Here is a 22,225-nt window from a genome sequence, read left to right as displayed (position 1 = left end):
ATTTTTAACTGAATGATAATGGATATATCTCATATCAACATTTGTGAAAAGTATATAACATTCTTTGAGGAAATTGTAAGCCTTCCAGTGCATATATTAAAAAAGAAAGACTGTAAACCAATATCCCAAGATTCATTTTCATAAAAGAACAGAAAATAAAGACCAAAGAAAGAAGAAAGAAGAAAATAATAAAAATAAGAGGAATCATGAAATAGAAACACTAAAACACAATAGGGAAAATCAAAAAAAGAAAAAAAACTGGCTCTGTGAAGGATTAATCAAGTTAATAGGTACATTATTTCCTCACAGAAATCCACATATCATGAACATCATGTAGACCTCCCATTATTTCTTGGAAATCCTATCATTCATATCAAATAACTCCCATTGGAATCATTCTTAACTATCCCTAGAGACCTCAGTCCTACATCCATCTACCCACATTCACAAAATGACCTTGCAATCTTATTTCCTAGGAAGGAATGCAACATGACATTAGTGTCTGAAACTTTCTTATTACTTTATCTTTAAATTTTTTATCGTTGTTCATCGCAAGTAAACTCCTTGAAAGCAAATATTTGCCCTGTTCATTGCTCTCCTTCTTTTTTTTAAAGATTTATTTATTTATTTCTCTCCCTTCCCGCCCTCCTCCCCTCTCCCCAGTTGTCTTCTCTCTGTGTCCATTGGCTGTGTGCTCTTCTGTGACCACTTCTATCCTTATCAGTGGCACCAGGAATCTGTGTTTCTTTTTGTTGCGTCATCTTGTTGTGTCCGATCTCCATGTGTGCGGCTTATAGGGCGCACTCCTTGTGCGTGGAACTCCCCTACGCAGGGGACACCCCTGTGTGGCAGGGCACTCCTTGCGCTCATCAGCACTGTGCATGGGCCAGCTCCACATGGGTCAAGGAGGCCCAGGGTTTGACATTACAAATAAATTTGCACAAACATTAACTATTGAAATGTTCAGAACATATTATTAAATGACTTGCTTACTGTTTCTAATAAATAATGGGTAATAATAATATCTGTAGAAAACTGAAAATGATGAAAAGTGGCACATTTTCTAAAAAGAAGCAAAATGAATTTCTAGTAATGAATAGTGCTAAAACCATTCAAACATGAACTTTTATGAACTACAGGTTATAGAAAGATATAGGATAAATAGTACAATAATTAAAAATAAGGATATTGACTCTGGTAGATTGCCTGAGACAAATCCTGACTATATCATATACTTGTCTGATGTTAGACAAATTACAACCATTTGGGATTCAATTCCTCATCCATAAGATGTGGATAAGTATACTTAAAGTAGATTACTAGACTCTTTTGTCACACATTGGTGGGAATGTTTGAGAATCATTTGTTCGTGTGCGCTTCTTAGTCTTTAAGGAAATGCAAGTTGATCCAATTAAACTAAATAATCAGGGAAACGGACTTTGGCCCAGTGGTTAGGGCGTCCATCTACCACATGGGAGGTCTGTGGTTCAAACCCCGGGCTTCCTTGACCCGTGTGGAGCTGGCCCGTGTGCAGTGCTGATGCGCGCAAGGAGTGCCGTGCCACGCAGGGGTGTCCCCCGCGTAGGGGAGCCCCATGCGCAAGGAGTGCCCCCGTGAGGAGAGCCGCCCAGCGCGAAAGAAAGTGCAGCCTGCCCAGGAATGGCGCCGCACACACTTCCCGTGCTGCTGACGACAACAGAAGCAGACAAAGAAACAAGATGCAGCAAAAAGACACAGAAAACAGACAACCGGGGGAGGGGAGGGGATTAAATAAATAAAAAATAAATCTCTAAAAAATAATAATAATAATTATAGTAAGAAAATTACATTTCAAGTCATCTTGGAATTTCTTTTATAAATTATCTTGCATATCCTTTGCTGATTTTTCTATCAAATGTTCATAATTGATTCTTATCAACTCTTTATATATCACAATATTAGCTTTTTATCATATAAAAATATAGAAAATATTGTTCCTACATCCTCATTTATCTTTTAAGTTTACACATGGTATCTTTCTTTGGTACAGCAGTCACATGTATTAGTTTTCTGTTTGAATTTCACATCTAGTTTAAAAAAACTTTCCCTATCCTACAATTATAAAAACTGTATATTATAATTTATTGTACTTTTTTTTATTTCTTTATACTTAAATATTTAATTTGTTAGGATTTTATTTTTGTGGATGGTGTAAAATAGGGACTGGCTATCTTTTTTCTCATTGAATCACCAATTAACCCAATACCATTTAGAAAATGATTTCACCATTTTTTCACTGATTTAAAACGCCATCTTAATCACATGCTAAGGTTTTCATGTACACACAGGTCTCTTTTGAGATTCTTAACTCACTTTTTTAATTCCTGTAGGTTTGTAGTCTATTTTCTACCAAATAGAGACAGTTTCTTTTCATTTTATCCTTACAAATGAATTTTGAAATTAATTTTGACATGGCCTAAAATAATCTCATTCAGTGGTAGATTTCATAACCCAAATTATTTTCACACCAGCAGCAGAGCAGTCACCATCTATTAAACACCCTATGTGGGACAGGTACTGTACTAAACTCTTTACATACATTACCTCATTTAGTCTTCAGAAACACCCAGTGAGATATTATCTCTTCTTTTTCTCATTTTGTAAATGAAAGCACTGAGACCCAAACAGATTAAGTTATTTTCCAAGGACACAGAGATAAAGTGACAGAGCTGGAATTCAAACCCTGGTCTGCTAAATCTAAATCCTATATTCTTACCCAAGTCTGAAATATAGTGATTCGGTCTTACTTTTATTACAATCTTAAAATAAATTCACAGCTTACCAAAATCTGTATTATTTTCTCAGGTCTTTTATTCTCTACTGTTGTCCCATTCATTTCCCAGAATTCACAGCAATGTGGATAAATCCTGTAGAGTTAGCTATATTACACTCAAAAAGAACCTGAACTTGGCAACACTTTCCATAACTAAAATTTCCTTAGGTTCTCTCAATATCTTTAGGAATTAAAAAGGAGACCTTCACATCACTCAGGAGACTCTGCATCACTATTTAACAATGAGTCAAAGACTACAACCTAGTAAGCTGACAAAGAAATGACAATAGCAACTTGATCTTTATCTAGAAAAGTACAGCATTGATTTTTTTTTTTTGCAAACTTTTTAATTTTTTTAAAAGGTTGCATGCTTTGAATAGTACTTTTCAAATCAGAAACAATGAAGAAAGTCTTAAAATAACTTTGCAAACCTGTGTAAACTATGATGGTAAAGTAGAGTGAGATTTATTGATCGTTTATTTAAATATGTTCCCTCATTTCAGCACACAGCAGAATATCTTCTTGCTTGTTTTGCTATATAATACCAAAAATTGTTATCTTCTTTCTTATATGTTGAAAATGTTACCTGCAAAATTGACTTGTCTATATTTATTGAAATTTTCAGGTCTCACCACTTCTCTCTGCAGTTCCTTCTCTCACAATTCTAGCCACAATTGGTCCCACTCTTCACATCCTTCTAAATGGTAGGTCCCTATTAAGGAAAAAAAAAAAAAGCGTATTTGTGGATAAATGTGTGTTGGTTGGTAGAAGGGGAAGGCATAGAAAAGAACATTCACCTGAAAAAAAAAAAGTAAAAATAACTACAAAAAATTAAAGGAATGCAGCAGGAAATAGACATCCTATGAATTGTTTTATAAATATTCATTACTAGATGCAGAATTTTCTACTATACCTGTCATCTAAGGTTTCCAGAACAACTGAAAGATTTTTGAAATCTTTAAGTTCTTCAACATTGTGGAAATTAAAAAATATCTTTTTTCCCTTTAAAATAATACCTGTATTCAAATGCTATTTATTTTTACTCATTTTAAAATACCTCTTTGTTTCATTTTATCTTTATAATACCCTATGAAGAAGATAGGATAGATAGTGAAGTTTAATGAATAGAAATCTAAAACCTAGGACATTTGACCTTAAATTAAGTGATCCTTCTATTACACTAAGCTCTCGTAATAAAAGGAATCAATGATAATGAAAAGGAAAGTGGATAAATAAATAAATAAATCTTAAAAAAAAAAAGAAAAGAAAAGAAAGGGAAAGTGGGGAAAAAACCAAATTAGTTGTCTTTATTTCCAAGTCTGTTAATGAATGGAAGAAATGTTATTCCAGAATTCTTATGTATTAGGATTGTGCATAGCAAAAACAGAAAGAACATTTTGGCCTAAGATTCAGAGATATTCCCAAGAGTCCAGAAATTCTACATTTGTTGGTGGTCACCAGCAAATTAACTGAATGCTTTGTAAGAACAACAGTGACAAACGGTTACTTTGAATGTATTGTCATGACTTTCTTTCCAACAATCTGGCATTATTGGTTTGGAAAAGCCATCTGCATGGTATCACATTGTGAAAAAAAAGATATATTTTAGGTGGTAGTGGAGTATACTCCAAAGAAGAATTTTTCTAAAGTTTACCAAAAAGTACATTTATATCATTAAAATATAGTTATTTAGTCTTCATCCCAAGATCAACAGGCAGCTTCGGGAGGGCTGCTAGCAGCTCAGTTATGTGATTTAGGTTTTCAAATAATCTAGCTCCTCTGTGAACACAAGATTTGAAACAGGTCAAGGATTAATGCTGACTGTATTTGTGTGAATTTATTTCTGGCTCTCTAGTCTCTTCCATTAAACTATGTGTCTATTCTCTAGCCAGTACAATGCTAACTTGGTGGCCCTAGCTTGATGATAAATCTTAAAAGTTGCGTCCTCCAACTTTGTTATACTTCTTAAGTATCATATCGGCAATTCTTAATCTTGTGCATTTCTGTGTAAACTTTAGAATCAGGTTGTCAATATACACAAAATAGCTTGCTCGGATATTGATTGGGATTGCAGTGAATCTACAGATTATTTTGGAAAGCATTAACATCTTAACCATATTGAATCTTCCAATCCACGAACACAGAATATCTCTCTTAACATACTTTAATTACAGTTCCATGAGGAGAAGAAAAAGGTGGAGGAGCAAGGAGAGGAGGAGGAGGAAAAGGAGTAGACAAGGCAAAGAGAGAGAAAAAGAAAGAGAGGTGGGGGATGGGATTAAGGAAATATTTTAAAAGATAAGGAATGAGCATCTTTCTTAATTGATGAAAAATGCCAATCCGTAGATTCTTACACTAAGCTGATACTAAACTGGATTTTTTTAAAGATTTATTTTATTTATTTCTCTCCCATCCTCCTTCCCCCCGCCCCACCACCACCACCCCTCCCCACCCCAGCCCCACTGTTGCTCTTTGTGTCCATTCTCTGTGTGGGATGAATTCTGTGTCTGCTTGCATTCTTGTCAGGCAGCACCGGGAATCTGATTCTCTTTTTGTTGCATCATCTTGCTGCATCAGCTCTCCGTGTGTTCAGTGCCACGCCTGATCAGGCTGCACTTTTATCCTCCTATATGGTAGCAGCCAAATGTAATGGATAAAGCCCCAGGACACCCAGTGCCAACTCTAGGCTAACCCCAGCTCTTCTGCCTCTCCGTCTCTGAGCCTGGCTTCTCCATCGCCAGGCCCAGCTCATGGGCCTGTACCCCCTGTCTGGGAGCTGCCTGCCCCTTGGGCTGCCTGTGGCTGCCCTGCCACCATTCACCCAGGGGCTGACCAAACCGAGCAGCCCCCAGGACAACATGGCGGAGCTTGGCCCAGTACCGGCACTCCCCCAGCATGCCAGAAGGCCACTTGCTTTCCAGCACAGTCTGCCACGCGCTGTCCCCACCCGGATGGTCTACTTCTCCCCCCGAACTGCAGCCTGACTCTCACTACCTGTCCCTGTCCCAGGGACCACTTTCCTTTCCAGACATCCTGTCTCAGACTGTCATGCTAATGGAAAAGCAGTAGGCAGCAGATGCTTCCGAGGGGACCTAAAGGAAGCCAGGAGCAACACGGAAAATTTGTATCCAGACTCTGCTACTTACAAACTATGTGGCTTTGAAATAAGAAGAAGAAGAAAAAAAACTAAAGTGATGGATGATATCTGGATTGCTGTCAATAAAAATCACAAGTCAGTGGAACCAAATCTTCAATGGAATGAAATAATTCAAGAACCAGTAAAAATAGTTTTAAATAATATTTGTGAAATAAGGACATTTTCTGATGAAATAAATTGAGAGTTTGTCACTTGAAGAACCTCACTAAGGAAAATTCTAAAAGATGTACTTTAGGCAGAAGAAAGTGATTTCATATAGAAAGACTGAAATACAAGAGGTACAGGGAAGTGGACTTGGCCCAATGGATAAGGCGTCTGCCTACCACATGGAAGGTCTGCAGTTCAAACCCGGGGCCTCCTTGACCCATGTGGAGCTGGCCCATGCACAGTGCTGATGCGCGCAAGGAGTTCCCTGCCACACAGGGGTGTCCCCTGCGTAGGGGAGCCCCATGCACGAGGAGTGCGCCCCATAAAGAGAGTCACCCAGCATGAAAGAAAGTGCAGCCTGCCCAAGAATGGTGCTGCACACACGGAGAGCTGACACAACAAGATGACGCAACAAAAAGAAACACAGATTCCAGGTGCCACTGATAAGGATAAAAGTGGTCACAGAAGAACACACAGCGAATGGACACAGAGAGCAGACAACTGGGGGGGAGGGGAGAGAAATTAAAAAAAAAAAAGAAGTGCAGGGAAATGGATGTGGCTCAATCAGTTGGGCTCCCATCTACCATATAGGAGGTCCAGGGTTCGATGCACAGGGCCTCCTGGTGAGGGCAAGCTGACCCACGCAGCAAGCTTGCCCACATGGAGTGCCAGCCAACAGGCGAGGGCTGCCTTGCACGGGAGTGCCGCCCTGTGTGGGAATGTCACGCAGCACGGGCAAGCTACCACACACAGGCGTGCCGGCCAACCCGGAGAGCTGGCGCAGCAAGATGATGCAACAAGAGACACAGAGGAGAGAAAATAAGATGTAGCAAAACAGGGAAATGAGGTGGCACAAGAGAGTAACTGCCTCTCTCCCACTCTGGAAGGTCCCAGGATCGGTTCCTGGAGCCATCTAAGGAGAATACAAGCAGACGCAGAAGAACACACTGCGAATGGACACAGAGAGCAGACAACGGAGGAAACGGGGGGAACCAGGGGCAGGGGGAGAAATAACTAAAATAAATCTTAAAAAAAAAAGTACAAAGAAAAAAAGTAAATATGTGAGTAAATTAAGAAAAAGTACTTAATGTTCCTAATTTTTATTGCATCGATGAAATATCAAATACCAAGTGGATCTTACAAAGACCTGCAAGACATGACACAGAGAAAATTATAAAACCTTGTTGAAACTCACTGAAAGTGACTGACATAAATGGAGATATGTTCCATGTTTATGATTGGAAGGCTCAATATTTTTAAAATATCAATTGCCTTCCAATTAGCTTATTAATTTCTTATAATCTTATCAGAATTCCAGAAGGCACTTTGTGCAATATAACAATGTGTTCCTAAAATGTATATAAGGGAAGCAGACTTGGCCCAGTGGTTAGGGCGTCCGCCTACCACATGGGAGGTCCACGGTTCAAACCCCGGGCCTCCTTGACCCGTGTGGAGCTGGCCCATGTGCAGTGCTGATGCGCACAAGGAGTGCCGTGCCACGCAGGGGTGTCACCTGCGTAGGGGAGCCCCACGCACAAGGAGTGTGCCCCGTAAGGAGAGCCGCCCAGCATGAAAGAAAGTACAGCCTGCCCAGGAATGACGCCACACACATGGAGAGCTGACACAAGATGATGCAACCAAAAGAAACACAGATTCCTGTGCTGCTGACAACAGAAGCAGACAAAGAAGATGCAGGAAACAGACACAGAGAACAGACAACTGGGGGGGGGGGGGCGGGGGTGAAGGGAGAGAAATAAATAAATAAATCTTCTTTTAAAAGTAAATAAATAAATAAATAAAATGTATATAAAAGTGATGAGTGTCAAAATTACCAAGCCATAACAAACAAATTATATTAGAGTCCTACATCATTTCAATTATTACAAAAATTAAATTCTAGATGTGTTAAAGATATAAAGCATGAAAAGAAAAACTATATAGATTATGAAAATAGAATGGGACAATGCCCTCATGAAATCAAGGTATGGGCATAAGCAGTATATACAATAATAGAAAATTTTAAAGTAAATTTTGAAATATTAATCTTAACTTTTGTTCACCAAAATCACCATATCGAGAGTAAAAGACAAGAGACAGACTGGAAGAAGTTATTTGCCAGAACAAAATCGGCAAAAGGACTGATCTAGAGTATATAAATAATTCCTACAAATCAATAAGAAACAAAAAAGAAAAATGAGCAAAAGACTTGACTATGTACTTCACAAAAGCTGATATCCAAAAGCCAATGAATATATGATACTGTGTTCAACTTCATTAGTAATCGGGTCAATACCAATTCAAATCAAAGTCTGAAAATGTTCAGACAATGATGATAGATTCTATATCAGTATAATTTCCCTGGGAAACAGGCTGCGCAGTTTAAGATTCACATTCCCTGTTGTCCTATCGATTCTATACCTACCTCTAGAACCTAAAAGAATAAAGGCATCTATGGGCCAGGATTCACATTCAAGAAATTTCATGGCAACACTGCTTCCAATACCAAATACTACAAATAGCCGGCATATCCACTGACAGTGGAATTTATAAATTGTGGTGTATTCAACAAAGGAATAGTATACATCGATGAAAATGAATGAACTAAAACTACAGTCAATAAAATGTATGAGTCTCACAAACATGATGTTGAATGTGAGAAACAAGAAACTAATAAATATATTTATTATGGTTACATTCAAAAACAGTCAAAACTAACATGTATTTAGGAACACTAAAAGAGTAGCTAGAAAGTATTTTTAAAGGCAATAAAATGATAATGACAATAGAGTTGGAATTTCTGGAGGAGGAGAGGGAGTTCTAATAGGGGAAGGGAATGGGTAATTACTATTCTGTGTTTTTAAACTAAAATAGTTTTCTGTTTTTCTCCATATTTTTAAATTAAAGGAAAAAATTATCTTAAATTTTTTTAAAAAGGGAATTGACACTACTTCTGCATTGAATTTTTAAATGAAAACCTCCAGAGCAAGTAATTAGCTTTCTCTTTCTACCTTGAAATTGATTTTCATCCCTCTTGTTCTCTCTATTTCAAATACTCTTGTCTGGCATAACTTTGCCATCTTGGCTAGCACTTCCATTGACATTCTCATCCTTTAGGAATTTCCCTTGACACTTTTATTTCCTCCTTTTTTCTGATAACCTTTAAAATATAATCTGCAATATCTACTTGCATTTCCTCTCTCTTAGCCACACATCATGTCTTCAGAATCTGGTTTCTGCCACTAACAATCAACTAAAAGCTCACAATTCCTCTGGAAGCCATGCCCAGTAAATTTATCCAATAACCTAGATGCTCACATTGTCTGCTGCACTAGCTTGACTTTATTGCATTTTTAAAAACCTGAAAGGCAAACACAGACCGACATCAGAATAAAGGACAAGGGAAGTGGGAGCAAAGAGATTGTGGCTGAAAATGAAAGAGTAAAAACGAATGCAATTTATTGTAAAAAAGCCCGAAGTGGGACCAAAATATGGAAGGGAAAGATGACAGAACAAATGGGGACCTACTAAGGACCTGAGGAAAGCATGGAGGGAGAGGAGAAGAGGGGAATTGGACATTACGGAGGATATGTTTAGGATGGCTCTGGACCTATTTTACGTGATTGGTATAATGTCCCCAAGAACCTCTGATAGTATCATGATTCCCTTTTACAATAAGATGAGACTGGGCTGTGAGAGGTTAAATAACTTGCCAAAATGGAAATGGAAAAGGAACGATGATCGATGATCGCCAAGCCCATTATCCTAGAGCCAGGTGAGGAAGGACAGATGCGGGGGACTCCCCACCCCCACCCAGAGAGGGCGCTACGGCAGCTCCAATTGTCTCCACGTTTGCTTTGCCTGGAGCACCTGGCACACTACCTTTCACATAGTAAGTGCCCAACAATCTAAATAAAACTTCCCCAGTGTCATATAGTTAGGTTAAATGGAGCAAAAACACATAGTCCATTGTCTAGTCGATCAGTTATCAATAGTAAACACTTATTAAATACCCACTAGGTGTCAGCTTGTTAACCTTTCAAAGGACTTTGCTTCATATGAAATGTGACTGTTGGGAAAGCAACACATTCTGAGAAAGGAGAAAGTTGTAACATTGGCCAGGAATGGATTTTGGGGAAATATCGGAAGCACCGATACAAATTTTGCCATCTAGTGGAAGTATTTCTGATTTGTGATTTTTAAAAAAGGTAAAATACTTCCAATTTTGATATTTTCTTTTATGACTTTGAGTAACCTGGATTTGTATAACCTTGAATTCCTCTTCCATAAGTCTTAAAACAGCTCCCAGCAGAGCCTGCCAGATGGGGCTGTTAAATCTATAATAAAGACAACAGAATTTGATGCAGATGGGTGCCCAAGGCAGATGGGTGCTGGTTGTTCTCACTCTTAAAAGGAGCTAGTTATACAGGAGCCATTCACTCCCAGAAGGAGAAAACATCTCCTTGTCCTCAGAGAGGACTTATAATGAAGCGCAGGAATCACAGAATCCTCCTGAATAACTGCTCTTGTACAGCATAGATCTGAGATTCCTGTGAGGAGAAATTGGAGGTAAATGAGAAGTGAGAGCAAAAGGAGACAATTCATGAGAAAAACATCAAACAAATTCCCATAGTGGGCAACCTGGAAAAATACCTGCCAAGCACTTCTCGCTATTGTCAAGGTCACCCAAAACAAGGAAAGTCTAAGAAGGTGTCACTGCCACAAGGAACTGAAGGACACAAGACAACTAAATGCAATGTGGCACCCTGGGTAGGATCCAGGAAGAGAAAAAGGATATTGGGGGACTTTAATAAATAATAACACATCAATATTGGTATATTAATTGTAATAAATGCACCATAACAACATAAGATGTTAATAATAGAGAAATTGGATGTGAGATATATAGGAAGTCTCAATTTTTCTGTAAATCTAAAAACCTTCTAAAAATTATTTTTTAAGAGCAATTTATTATTGGTATTGAACTTTTATTTAATCGGGCTCCAGAGCATGGAGACCTTCCATAAACCTAAAAATTAAGCCATGGTTAAAATGAACTTGTTTAGGAATATTAAAAATCAGGTAAGAAAAAGATACCTGTGGGTATCAGAGAAGCATGCTTTCGTTACTAGTAATCCAAAAAATGATAACTTAATTTAGAGTTACCTTTATAAATCTCAATTTGTTGAAAAGTAAAAAACAGATTCAAGAAGCAAGAGTTATTTAGAATTATATTTGCACCAATATTCTATTCCATTTATAGGAAAATCAGAAATATTAAAAAACAAAAGACTTTTCCACCCAGTCAACTGCTTTCTAAATTACCTGACTTATTATTTAAAATGGACTTAATCTTTTATCATCCATTTGCGATATTACTATCCAGTTGAGACCACAGAAATTCTCACATATCTAAAGTGACATTTTTATCTTCAATAAATTCTAATTCCATTCATATATTAACTGGAGAAACACAATTTTAGTGCACTTAATCAAAATGCTTTATGAATTTGTCATCTCATGCCAGGAATAACTTGATGCTTTAACAAAAATAATAATTAAAGTGCTCATTTGAATAACCGTATGGAGACTTCTCTCTTCAGTCCTTTAAGGGGAGTCTGATAAATGGACCAAACTTGTTTGGCAATTCATATCTCCCAAACTGTCGTCATAATTCAATGATTTAGTGATTTTCTTAATTTATTTCTTGCTTAAGGATCTCTACATAGAAATCTTTAGCAAATTTGACTTTAAAAAATCCATTGTCTTATAATTCCTAAATATACCTTTGTTCTCACCCCTGTGAAAAGGTCTTTCTTGTAACCCAACACACATTTGGTTTTAATATACCTGAAAACCTTATGAGTAATTATAATTGGTATATTATTTTATACCACAGACTTTTGAAAAGGAGAGGTTACTCTTTCCACAGTTCTAAAGCGCTTCTGCAATGGTATATTCTGAACTTTTTTGTGAAATAAAATACTCTATTAAATTGATTAACATGAGCATTTTTGTGCAGTTTTCAGGCTTGAGATTCATTTCGATCTTTTGGTGTATTTTTTGCTTAAATTCCGTTTTGGATTTTTGTTTTAGTTTTACATGCCTTCTTTGTAGTTAACATTCCTTCATCTAAGATTTAAGAGCTTCTGAATAGCATTGACTATGAACTTATATTACTATGTATAATTTTTAAAATCTAATTTTTTTCCATCTCATTTCTCAATATCTTCACCTTCATGACCATATGGCAAATAGAGATTTTTCTCTCTAAGCTAACATGCCCCTTTGATCAAATTTTTAAAGATTTACTTCAAGACAAACTTTTAGCTACAATTCTATGCTTATATTACTCTTAAAATTCCCCAAAGAGAAGTGTATCTAAACCTCCTCAGAAGTTTGTTGTAGTATTTCTGCATTCTTTTCTTGAAAGTTGTTTCTACTCAGTGATTGGAAACCACATATTTGACTCTTATTCTATCCCCAATAAAAAAGGCTGATAAGGGGCCATTCTTTTCCCTTCAACAATCCTTTTAAGTAACCTTGGAGCCATCTCTTACCAGAATAAATCATTATCATATTGAACATGTAAAAAACCATCATTTAATTTCTCTCATTTCTTTTAGTGTTTTTTAAGTATAAATCATATAAGGTGAGCTTTCATTTTAGTATACGCACATATGACTTGATTCGCTCTTCTTATATAAATGGCGTACATCCATTTTTAACTCCCAATATCTTTTTGACTATTAATTACATTCAGGGATACAAATTAAACTTCAAAAGGAATGAGACTTAAATAATTCAGTCATACCTTCAGGCATTTCTTCTTGGAGTTTTCACAGAGGATTTCAGGTTACATGGCTTGAATATTTACTTTGAAAACACGTTTTGAATGTCCCTGTCCAGACCTATAAGCTTGATTTTGACAAATACTAGTTCTTAAGTAAAGTAATTTCAGTGTTCATGTCTAGCCACTTTCTTTCAATTTTTTAATACTCTCAGGATGTCTGGGCCCCATAATCTTTAAACTTTAAATGCAGGTTTTAGCTACTCTCCACTGCATCAATCACTCATTTGAAATATTTTAACAAGTAAGAAAATAAATCAGCATTAAGTGGGATAAGCTAAAATCTTGCTACAGAGTTAATAGAAACCTGAATACAATTGGGGGAAATCAGCATAAACCCAAATTTGTTGTTGTAGAAGAAATTGGAATATAGAAAAAATCAAATTGGTATGGAAGAGGAAGAAATATGAAAGCCAAATTTTTTTAAAATTTCTTTTCCATTTCATGTATGACATTTTATGAAATACTAATTGGCCAAAATGTGCACGTCCAATATAGGAGATACCATACCCCATCTACCTCATGCAGAATAGTTAGCAATATTTAGTATATAGTATATTTACTGAAATGTAATTAGAATTTATGCAAGTTATTAATCGTATGTTTGAACACAATCACTCTGACCTCTTGCATTGGCACTTCTTTTGTGCCATGACCTTGAGAGAGATTAAAAAAAAGTTCATAAAGCCAACTTCATTCTTCAAGAGTACAGTTTTTAGGACTAACATCCTTTGCTCCTTACATAACTATGCAATCATAAATGCCTTCTCATTATATAAACGAAAAGGGTTTGGAAAAGAAATCCACATTTTTATATTGATGAGAAATCACAGGAGAATGTTAACTGAATTATCTTTAAATCTGCTTCTGATTTGAAATGATGGTTTAGAAGCTAAATAAATTTTTCTGGCTCAATTACTTCTATGAGCAATAAGACTAAAATTCTAGCCAATGCCAAAAGTTGAAATTAAGGAATAAGAAAAGCAAGAAACTCTGTATGATTAGTTGCCTACTTGGGGATTTCTGAAAGAATAAATTTATGGAATTAATATAATGAGCTAGTCTGAAATCTCTTCCAAGAACATCAGCTTTTCTAATTAGGTTTTTGGACAATTTGCCAACCATAAATAAGTTTCAGGGAAAGTTTCTAGTTTCTGTGAGCAATCTACTTTCCTAGTCATTCCTTTTCACTAAGTTTGGCTTTTTCTCAAATCCCTCATTTATTCTTGAATATTTGTACCTGGAGAGTATTATTTTATTGATGATAGAATCATCTTCTTATTTCCACATAAATTACCTATTGATTGACACCTTTGGAGGAACAACTGACTTTGAAATAGTTCTGGATTCAGCATATACTCTCCTTTTTACTTTTCTAGTAGCTAGTTAAAATCTAGTCTTGTGGGTCTTTTTAATGACTCAAATTTCCATAAATCCCTAGAACCTGTGTTTGCTTAATGATTGACAATTAATCAAAGATGTAGCAGAAAATTAGTGAATGGTACATAATTCACCTTATTTAGCTCATACATTCTCATACTTTAATTATACACTGCATAGTTTCAATGTTTCCCAAATGGCAAGAAGCAGTAAACATATGGTGAACTACAAACCCAAATTTGTCACTGTATTTTGACACCAAGGTTATAAAATATAAGTTATAATGGAAATGAGCATTTGCTCATTCACTCTGAGTAGCAGTGGTAGATTTAGCTTTTGGGCCCTGTTTTTGTCACATTTGGACATTGGAGGCTATGTACATTTGAAAAAAGAAAGCCTTCTAGTTTTTCTTAATCATAATAGGTAAGTAGCATTCAGGTCAATACTACTCAGAATATCTCCTAGTCCTTTATTTCCAGATAGTAAACAAAACCTTTTTAAGTTAATTTTATGTTTAATTTGGGTATAAAGAGTCTCATGAGGTGGTAAAAGTCTTTTAAACATAACAGTTAAACCACACCACAAGCCTTTTTCACCTCCCATACCTCCTAGCAGAAATGGGTAAGAGAAAGGAGCGTGTAGCCTTTTCAGCCTGATGGCAACAATAAAGAAGGCAAGCAACTACAGCCCAAAGATACAGCTTAGCTCCACCAGGTCTAAAGAAAACTTGGAAGCCTTAAGTAATATTTTCACTGGTGGTGTATAGTCATCAATATAATGTAGGGGCTTTGCAGTTTTTAATAGGTGAGTGCCAATCTAGAAACTAATTATGACAGACTTAATACTTGGCTGCAGATTGGTATCATTTCAGGAGAAAAGACACTTCTAGTGTAGAAATCTAGAAAGTAATGGTGTTTTGTTTTGTTTAATAATGTGGGAGACAAGGATAACTGTGTGCACATGATTCTTTCTCACCTATTTATCTGTTTCCTTTGAATTAGGCTTATTACAATAAATATAGGTGGACAATGTGACTACTTATAAGAAAAACCCACAAAAGCTTCATCTGCTGGAATATAAAACCCTGTTTTCTAAGCCCCTCTCCTCAAGGCTCTTTTCAGGTATGGCGCTGTTGTCTTCTTTGTGTTGTGAAGTGACTCTGAGTAAGAGCTGCTCATCAATTTATCCAAACCCCCTTCCTGCTCGCTCCCTTACTCATCAAGCTAATAGTTCCCCTGAAATCCTGTCACTTTGCTGGAGGATTGATGTAAGTCTCCAGCAATTAACATAATTATAAGCCTGATTATCTCCTAATTACATTATGAGTATTTGGTTATTCACTACACAAATTAGAGAAAATTAAAGAGGAGCAAGATCCTGTGGTGTGGGCGTCAAGCTTACGAAAACAGCTATGAGCGTTTGAATGCAAAGTGACAACCTGAAGGTGAAGACCGTTTTATATTTCTGTTCGCTGACAGTTAAAAACCTTTCATCTTGGAGAGGTACTTTCTTTCCCTTTTGTTTGTGTTGGCTTATTTGGCTGTATTTTGGTTTTGGTTTCGGTTTTGGTTTTTGATTAATGGCACACAAAGCTCTCTCTGAATTGTTCATAAAATCGCTCCAAAATACCAGGAGTTTAAAATCAACTGCCCATGTTAATCTGTGTTGGTTCGTATAATAAGGTTGGTGATAAAAAAAAAATAGAGGAAGAAATGGGATTTGAAAGTCATACATGGAAGCCGGAATTAAAAACATCAATACTTCGAAAAATAATAATAATCCCAGGATAACATTCATTGTGACAAAGCCTTAAACTCCATATATGAGCTGCAATATCAAATGCAGAAAATTTAATTTCTCATAAAATAGAAGGCAGGACTGTCTGTGATTGAACAAACTGTGGTGGAACAAATGTACTCCATTCTTCTCTTACAGTTTCACTGTCCCTTAGCAAATCTCATTTTAATTCTTGCTGCCACCCCACCTTCACCATCAATGGGGACATTAATATTATGACTTGGCCTGATAATATCCACCAACAGAAACAAGCAAAACAAAATAAAACTTTTCCTTGGTTCCTCATTGCACGTTTGGGACCAACAGACATTTTCAAAAGGAAATCTGTTAATTGCTAAGGGGAAAAAAAATGAAAATAGAGAAAAAAACAAACAACATGAAAACAGCCAAGTTTCCAAAATACATGTTTCCACCTCTACAGGAGATACAGTCTAGCTCTGAGAGGTAGTATTTCCCAAGTACTATCCAAGGCCTCCTTCTCCCTTGGCTCCTTGCTGACATCTGCAAGGAATATGCCAAATTTCCTGCTCAATAAATGCATTGTTTTGGATATCTCGGTCTTGTTCAAGTCACATTCAAGTCTCCCAACTCCTCCAGGGTTCTTCCCTGGTCTTCACGGGATATGATCCTATATGGCCAGGGACAGGAACACCAAAAGCTCTGTCCCTAAATAGCTTTTACTCGTAATCTCGAACTTTTTCTAATACACAGTCTGGAGGAGGGGTGGAAAGTGCTAGAAGGTGTGCTAGCGGGGGTTCTGTGATAGGAGGGTCATTACTGACAGCTGCAGTTTCCTTGACAACAGTAATTCTGCCAATGGCAAAGAGCAAGGCACAGCTGAATGTCTTAGTTTCCCAGCTGCTAAAACAAATACCATACAATGATGTATCTGATGACGAAACAACCAGGAGGTTGTTAGCTCACAGTTTCAGAAGACAGATGTCTTCTTCCTCTCAGGGTTGGTATCTTCTGGCTGGTCGGCAGTCTTTGTAGTTCGTCAGCATTTCCATCACATGGCATTGCCCTGGGTGGCATATTATCTCTCTTCCAGATTTTGTTGACTTCTGGCTTCTCTTGTGGCTTCTCTATCCATGTCCAATTTCCTTTGCTTACGAAGACCTTAGCCATATGGGATTAAGGTCCACTCTCATTCAGTTTGGACACACCTTACCTAATAAGATCTTCAGAGGTCCTATTTACAAATGGCTCAACACCCACTGGACCGGGGGGTTGGAACCTGAACGTCAACCCCCAACGCTGAGGTTAACCCAGGGCACTGTGAACGTGAGATGGCCCACGTGGGAGACTCGAAAGAGAAAGACGGCAGATGAATTGGAGAAGCAGGATTTCTGAGAATGAACTAGGATAAGACTCATAATTGGGGGCCAAGTTTGGAGCCTGTTCAAGTAAACCAGGTGTGATATGATGGTGACCTGACCAAGGCAGTCATCATGACAGGGTCCATGGGAATAGAGAAACGCAGGTGACTGATGGAGAGTTTTAGTAATTAGAATAGTTGTGACCTGAACATGGAATGGATATGGGAGGTGAGGGAAGGTAGAAATGACTATGATCTGAAATTTGTGGTTTAGGTAGTTGGTACACCTGGTGCTGGTCGTGGAGATAGGAAAGAGGAATGGGAGTAGTTTAGGGTTTATTTTGGGGGGAAGGGGCAAACTATGGGTTCATTTTTAGAACCTAGCAAGAAGAATATTGCCAAAACCCTCTCAAGAGTAGTTTCAGTGAAGTGGTAGGAATGCTAGCCCGATTAAAGAGGGTTAACAGTTTAACGTACATTACAGTCCTTTGGGTGCTTTCCCTTGTTGTTCTCCCTAGATTTTATGTCTTATACCAGGGGTTCTTAACCTTTTCTGTTCCACGGACCCCTTTGCCAGTCAGATGAAAACCACAGACCCCTTACTAAGTCCACACTATGCCATGTATAATTTAATAAATATATCACACCTGTACCAATACATTCCCACAAGAATAATGTTTTTTTGAATTTCAATTCAAACTCATGGACCCCGAGTTAAGAACCCCTGTCCTACAAGTAAGGAAACATATGGGGCAAGATGGAAGACCAGAAAGAGGAAAGAAAAGGACAGAAACTGCTAATTCACACTACAGGGGAAATCAGTAATAATAATTAAGACAAAATCTAAGTAGTTACAAAGGGATGCAAGTTACTAAGCTATTTCTAAAAGTAAAAATGAAGCTATTGAAGCACATGCACCTGTATCCAACTTAGCAACTTTTATGTCAAACCCTGCTGCTACTGCATTAGTACAATAAAGATGCTCACAACATCACTTCATGGAATATAAATTATCAAATATAAATTAGAAGCCTCCTCCTAAATGACTAGAAATAGTACATGAAGAACAATATCTTCTCTAATAAGATGCAATCATTTTAAATAATTATAAGATTATTAAAAACTTGGAATCTAGGTATGATATACAATGAAGCAAAATAAGAAATGACATTTGTCTCATGGTCCTAAAAATTATAATGCACCTCGTTGAGACTTCCACTCTGACTCTTCTGATAGGCCTAACTTTCCTGGCTGCTAGTAAGGAACAAACCCCAGAGGTTTGTCCAGTTTCTGCACTGCCGTTTGCCAACATTTACCACCACAGGTTTTCTATCAGACGGCCTTGCTGACAAGGGAGCAAATGTGCCTATGTGCCTCATGGTTTAGAATCAACAGTGACTCCTGTCAAAATCAGATGTGAAACAACAGGTAGAAGATGACCTCACAGAAACTCCTTGCAGTCCCCTTCCAGACTTTCTCTAAGGTAAAACTAGCTACACACTCGTTACTCCTTCTTATTTACTTATTTTGCTCCCCTCTTTCCTGTATCAAAAGAATGAAAAGATTTCTCACTTTTGCCAGGTCTTTGCCTGGGTCCTGTACGTTACTTGACAAGGTCTCACTGACCATTACAACTTTTACTGGTTTTGCTGGCAATGCATTTTACTTCTACTACCTAGCTCGGATAATGTTTTTTGCTTCTATAATAGATAATTTCTTGGTTTATCCCCTGTGACCAATACGATCATTCTTCAGACATGAATGTCTGAAAGATAAAATGTAAAAGCTAAAGTTATTTACTAATACACTGGGGTAAAGGGAATTATTTCTCTCTTAAAATTCTGTTCGCTTTAATTTTGTTATTATTCTAAGAGATACTTGCTTGAGAAAATATTAAAAATTACTAGGGTGGGAGAATTTAAGAGCCTCCCTGCTGACCTCCTAGATTGTAAAGAGTAAATGAAAAAAAATGCTTGTGTCAGTGCTTTGAAATTGGCCAACCATCCCACAAATAACACAGATTTTTACTTAATCACTATACTTGTTAGAACACTTGGCATGGTACCATGGGCTATCTAGATACCAAAGTATTATTTATTGAACAAACTAATCATTTAATTACTAACTCAGTTTATGTGACTAAAAAGTCATATACCCAGTTTCATGCACCAATGCATGCATTTATTATAAATTGAAACTTAAAATTTCTGGGAAAATAAAAGTAGCACATTTTTCCATTGTAGTTGCGGTGACTAAACCATGATACCCAGGATGTAATGGAGACTGAGTCTATTAATTTTCCAGGGGAAGTGGTTTTATTTTATAATGTTTAGTGGAAGATCTACCAGGAAATACCGTTAACCTAATTTTTGTATTGGTACAGAGGTTCTAAAAAATGTATTTAAATGCCATTCTTTTATACTTTATTGGTTACACGAACTTCTTTGTATCTGCCTCTCTTCCCCACTCTCTCGATCTAAAAAAAATTTGCATTCTCTGTTATAGAACATATTGTTTTCTGAAATAAAAACCTAGAGACATTAGAGTAGGAGAGTTTAATAACAATTAAAATTTAAATAACAGTGATGCATTTATTCATTCGAAAAATACGAGTTGAGAACAGGCTAGAGACCAAGCGCTGTTACAAGTTGTAAGGATGCAGCAATGAACAAAACAAATAAAGTCCATATTCTTGTGTTGCTTGCATACTTATGTCTCATACACCAGAGTTCTGGGATGTTGAGTGGTCTGGATACCCAGCTCTGGCTCTTGAGCCTGCCTATTGTTCCAACCTATTAAGTAAAAGGTAAAAGGCAAGCTAAGGTTATAAATATAAATATCAGTCCCTTAATCCAAAACCTTTACCTTATAGTCATCAATGTACAGTTTCCTAGAGTATGACACTTTTCACTGCTACTGCTTCATTTAAGAAATATAACAATTAGAACTGGTGTCCCAAAGAGGTTAGAGCTACAATGACTTCTTTTTTGCTTAATTTATTTAGCTCTAGGTTTGAGATAGAAATTTCTAAGTTAGGTGGCTCTACAAGCAGAGAGAGCTGAGTTTTTTCTCTATTGCAGTCACCATGGCAGATGGAGTAACAATAGTAATGATTATATATAGGGTATAGGTTAAATGCTTCATTGATCTATATATGAATATATACATACGTGTATATATGTACACACATATATATAAAATCCTATCATGGCCTTATAAAATATGTATCATTGCCCACATCCCTCCTCCCGAAAAAAATTGCCAGGCTAAATCAAGCAACAATGTTGGCTGGAAGTGTGCTGAATTCTGTGAAAGAGAGAAAAAAACTTAGGAAATTCTGTTATTTCCAGATCTAACATAATCAACCTATTAGCAGTAGATACCACAGAAATAAATAAGAAGTATATTTCCCGTCCCTCTATCACTTACTTCTTCATTTCTTTCTTTCAGCAAAGCAGTATCAAATGCCCACTATGCACCAAGCCCAATTCTAATTTTAGAAGATGTCATTGATAACAAGATAGATTCTCTTCCAAGAGTACAGTCTAGTGGCTCAAAAATAACATTTAAATAAGCAATTAAAATAATGCTTACTAGTTGCTAAGCTATGAGTATTTACAAGGTGGCCAGAAAGGTAGCTGGCATACCGTGTTGATATTTTCTGTATCCTCCTCTCCAAGCTCTTCATACATATCTGAATATGAAGTTAGATGCCATTAAGACAATCTCTGGGGAAATGGAAGTGGCTCAAGCGATTGGGCTCCTGTCTACCATGTCAGAGGTCCAGCAAAAATTAACTTTTAGAAAACTTACATTCACCATCATAAACTTACCAGCTCCCCAATATTTAGAGACTTTTCAAATGAAATAATTAGTGATATTAGCAAATATAATTTTTATGTTGTATGATGAAGTGAGTCAAAATTTGGAAAATCTGCATAACTCGATGAACCAATAATTTAGAAATGATCAATGCATAATAATATAAAATTATGTATGGGTAAAAGATCCACTCAAAGAGCAAGAGAAAACAATGGATTTTAATGTAAGTATGAAAAGTTTGTGGATAAAATCTCATCTTTTATATTAGAGCCCACCTTTAAGAACTTAGCACTTTACAAATTTTGGTGTGGTTCCAAAGAATAATACCCACCATTATATGAAAAAGCTATCAATATTGCTTAATGAGTACAGAGTTTCTGTTTAAAGTGATGAAAAATTGGGGCAAATGGACATTGCTGATGGTCACACAATACTGTGAACATAATTAAAAGCACTGAATAGTACACTTGAAAGTAGTTAAAATGGGAAATTTTAGTGGGATATATGTTACTACAATAAAAAGCTTTTTTAAAAAGGCTATTAAAATGCTATTCCTGGCAGCGGACTTGGCCCAGTGGATAGGGCGTCCGCCTAGCACATGGGAGGTCCGCGGTTCAAACCCCGGGCCTCCTTGACCCGTGTGGAGCTGGCCCATACGCAGTGCTGATGCGCGCAAGGAGTGCCCTGCCATGCAGGGGTGTCCCCCGCATAGGGAAGCCCCACACACAAGGAGTGCGCCCCGTAAGGAGAGCTGCCCAGTGCGAAAGAAAGTGCAGCCTGCCCAGGAATGGTGCCGCACACACAGAGAGCAGGCACAACAAGATGACGCAACAAAAAGACACAGATTCCCGTGCTGCTGACAACAACAGAAGTGGACAAAGAAGATGCAGGAAACAGACACAGAGAACAGACAACTGGAGTGGGAGGGGGGAAGGGGAGAGAAAT

General features: G+C 37.1%; 1 long non-coding RNA gene across 1 annotated transcript in view; it reads right to left on the bottom strand.

The window, feature by feature from the left end:
- Nucleotides 1–1,693: 1,693 nt before the first annotated feature.
- Nucleotides 1,694–22,225, bottom strand: part of LOC131273249 (uncharacterized) — an 84,638-nt gene continuing 64,106 nt past the window's right edge. Inside the window, exon 6 of the long non-coding RNA XR_009180397.2 lies at nt 1,694–3,524. This is a non-coding gene — a long non-coding RNA (uncharacterized lncRNA). The remainder of the gene's footprint in view (nt 3,525–22,225) is intronic.

Source organism: Dasypus novemcinctus, chromosome 14 (assembly GCF_030445035.2).
Source record: "Dasypus novemcinctus isolate mDasNov1 chromosome 14, mDasNov1.1.hap2, whole genome shotgun sequence".
In the NCBI taxonomy this organism is placed as follows: domain Eukaryota; kingdom Metazoa; phylum Chordata; class Mammalia; order Cingulata; family Dasypodidae; genus Dasypus; species Dasypus novemcinctus.
This window is presented reverse-complemented; position numbering and strand designations above follow the sequence as displayed.